The following is a 3,613-nucleotide window of genomic DNA, read 5'->3' on the forward strand; positions in this document are numbered from 1 at the left end:
CAGAGGGGACCCCCAAAACAGGGGTTAAGGGAGGTAGCCGAGGCCATAGGGGCTGGCAGTGATGGAGCATTATGGCAGAGCACGGCCAGGGCACGGCGCTGCCATCGCTGCTTACATAAGGTGCCTGCTCCATGTGCCACATCCCGAGTGGTGACAGGAGAAGGGGATGGATCCATCCCTCATAGCAGCGGCGCTCCCGCTCCTTCTAGAGACAGCATCCTCCCAAGTGCCACCCTGCCCTCTCCTCTACCTGCACAGAGGTTGGGTGAGGCTCCCAATCACATCCACGCTCCAAATCCAGACCCCAGTTGAGAAGGAAATGCCAGGGTTTAGCTCATGGTGCAGTTCCCTCGACAGCTCCTCCGAAGTTTATCCGTATTGGAGAGCCATTCCCACCACACTGCCAGGGAAGATGCTCCCGCAGCCTCGGATGGATGGTGGGGAGGTGAGGGAACCCGCAAGCCACAGCTATGCCCACAAAGAGCCACACCAGGGGGAACGCTGCCATCCCACCCCAACTGATCCCATGGGATTTGCCATATTCCCTGGGGTCATCTCAGGGCTCAGAAAAAAACCCCACTTGGACTCCATAGATAAAGCAACTCTTTCAGGTAAAGAGCAGCAGAGGTAATAGTGGATTTTAAAGCCTATAAATCAGAGGGAAGAAATAAAGTGGCCTTTAAGGCGCCTTCCCCAGCAAAGCCAGTGCTTTATCCGGCATGGATGGAACACTCGCAGTTATTCCAGGCCTGAAAGGAGCAGGCAAGGGATTCATCATTATTGTATTACGGGGTTTTTAGCCTTGTTTTCGTTATTTGCTGGTAGCTCCATTGCTTTGTGCTCGCACAAAGGGAATTTCACCTCCTGTTCATAACAAAAGGCCCTGGAAAGTTTGGCGGAGAAGGGGATGAGGAGAAGGAGCTTTACAGAAGCAAAAGGAGTTGTTGCGGGGTTTGGGCTTGGGTTTCTTTGCAGTGAGCTGTAAAACAGCCCAGGGAAGACCTGACACGAGAGTCCCCATCCCCACCAGTGTCACCCCCGGGCTGGGGGCAGGGATGTCTCCCAGCCCCTATGAGACCAGGATTGATTCGGGGTGCAACGGGGAAGGCAACGGGATCGCTTCCCATCCTTCCCACACGCAAGCAAAGTCCTCACCACGCTTTCTAAGAATGGGGAAGGAGAAAACCCAACCCTCATTTGCCGACACCGCTGCTAAACAGGTGGTTCTAAATCACAAGTGCAGGAAGGGGGAGAGAAGACAAAAAAACCCCCTTGTTTTGGTGATTTCGGGCTCGTATTCAGTGCAAACGCGCCTGGGAAGGGATGCTGCTAAATACACACCATTCCCCCCTCCTCGAACACTCTTCGCTCTATAATTAAGAGAGACTTCTAAAAATACAGATAGCCTCCAGCACCCAGAGAAGGCGTGTGCAGGTGCTGCAAACTGGAGGCACTTGAGTACAGCTCATTTTGTGGACCATTTTACTAGCCTGGCTCGTGCTCCGCGCCGATACTATTACAGTGATGCAATTATGCTGCTGCTGCTGCTGTCGTTGTCGGCTCCCTTTGCCTTTCCCCCCCCCTCTTGCTTCCTTCCTTGCGGTTTGCAGTTCGCCTTGGAAGCACACAGACACAAACCCCTCTTCTCTCACATCAGCTCACCCCAGCAATGGTCCAGGTAGCCGGGAATAAGAGGGTCACGCGAGCGCGCATCGCACGCGCGCGTGCACACGGATGCGGGCACATACACAGGGGGCATTATCCCGCCATGGGCATTCCCAAAACCAGGCGGTGTGCAAAAGTTTTGGCTTGGGAAAGCGAGCTGGATGTGGGAAGCGAGCGGAGGCAAGCGTGGCACCAGCGCTCCCAAAAAGCCAACAGCAAACCCTTTGGCCAGGGAGGGAGGGAGGGGGCCCGTGGTATCGGTATGGTGATAGTGGTCAGCTTGGTAAAATCCACCCCCTCTTTCCACATCCCCAAACTGGCATTTTGGGGTACAGGGGTGATGGGGGGGGGGGGGGGAACTTCACGGCTATGAAACTTCCCCCGTCTGATTTCTCCATTAGGGCTGCAATAGGTGGAAGTGATTGACTCACTATGAGACTGCTGTTTTTGCCTCTGACTTGGGATGGAGACGGAGCTGGAGGAGCAGTGGCTCTGTGGCAGGCAGGCGCTGGAGCTTGTCACTTACCTCTCACTGCATCCAGCCGTGCCCCCCCCCCCCGGCTGTGGGGCTGCAGGTCCTGGAGAGTTAGCTGGCGGGGGACCCCAGATCCACTCGGGTTTCTTCCAGGACCGACGTTCGGCTGCTGCTTCTTAGGCACAGACCCAGCCCCTCCATTCCAACCATGGGGGGGGAATAATAAATGTATCTTCTTCCAAACAGGAAAAACAAAAATTAAATCAAAAAAAAAAATTAAAAAGAGGGAGATTCTAAAAAATAAAAATAAAAATAAACCCCACGGGTTTGTTTTTCTTGGGTTGGTTTCCCCCTGCCACCCCCCGGAGGAAATAAAGAATAAAAATAGATAAATCCCAGCGAGCAAAAGATCCAGACTCAGGTGAATTTAGCTTCAAACTCCCTCTGCGCTTTCAGAGCCTTCGGCCACAAATGGGCTCTGGAAGATGCTGGGGGACCCATCGTCGCCAAAGTGTCATCAAATATCCTTTCGGGCTCAACTCCGCTCCTGCCCGGGGAGGGTGGACTTCTTCCCTGCTTGCTGCGTGCTGTGGAGTTGGCAGGGACCTGCCTGGTTCAGCCCCAGCGTGCAGGGTGGGTGGGTTGGTTGGTTGATGTGGGTTGGTTTTCTTCTCCTTTTTTTTTTTCCTCCTCCTTTCTCGCTGCTATTGGTTTTCCTGCTATCTGATCCTGAGCGAGCGCTGCAGCTCGCCGCTTCCCTGCTTTCCACCCCCCCCCCCCCCCCCCCCCGCTTCTCCTCTCTCCAGCTCCCAGCCTTTTGACAGGGAATGAAACACAGACACCCAGTGAGGCAGGCTCCAGCTTCTACAAAGCTCCACTCCCTCCTACTGCCTTTGTCCGTGAACAGCAACTACTCCAACTCTGCCCGTAGACACAAGTGAACCTCTGCATCAGCACTTTCCTAATGGCTGCTTCACTCGACTCCTTCGGCCCTTCTTCTTCTTCTTCTTCCTTGCTTCCTCTCCTTTACCTTGATGGCTTCCGCTTGCTTTTTCTAGCCCGGCCCCAGCTCCGAGAGCCACAACCACGACGAAGCAACAACCCTTTCCCGATGGATCCATCTCAGCTCCCCCGCGCCGGCTGCTGCGGTCGGGGGGTTGTGGCCCCGCAGTCCATCACCGTCCTTGCTGGGCGCCTTCCATGAAAAATCAATGGCGGGTACCGCCGGCCCCGGAGGCTTCGCTCCACTTTCGGCTGCTTTATAAGGGGCAGGGTCTGCGTGAGGTGAGAGGAGGGCTGGGATTTGAACCACTTCTGCCTCTATTGCAGGCCGAGATTGCTATTTTTTGTTAAAGATTGATTGGAGTCCAAGTTTGGGTCGTGGTGGTGAGCGTTATTTTAAGCCATTCGGGAGGCTTTGGGTGCCTCCAGGTCACTCTGTCCTTATAACAGCGAGGCCTTTTTGGACAGGGT

This window comes from Lathamus discolor, chromosome 6 (genome assembly GCF_037157495.1).
Source record: "Lathamus discolor isolate bLatDis1 chromosome 6, bLatDis1.hap1, whole genome shotgun sequence".
Taxonomy (NCBI): Eukaryota; Metazoa; Chordata; class Aves; order Psittaciformes; family Psittacidae; genus Lathamus; species Lathamus discolor.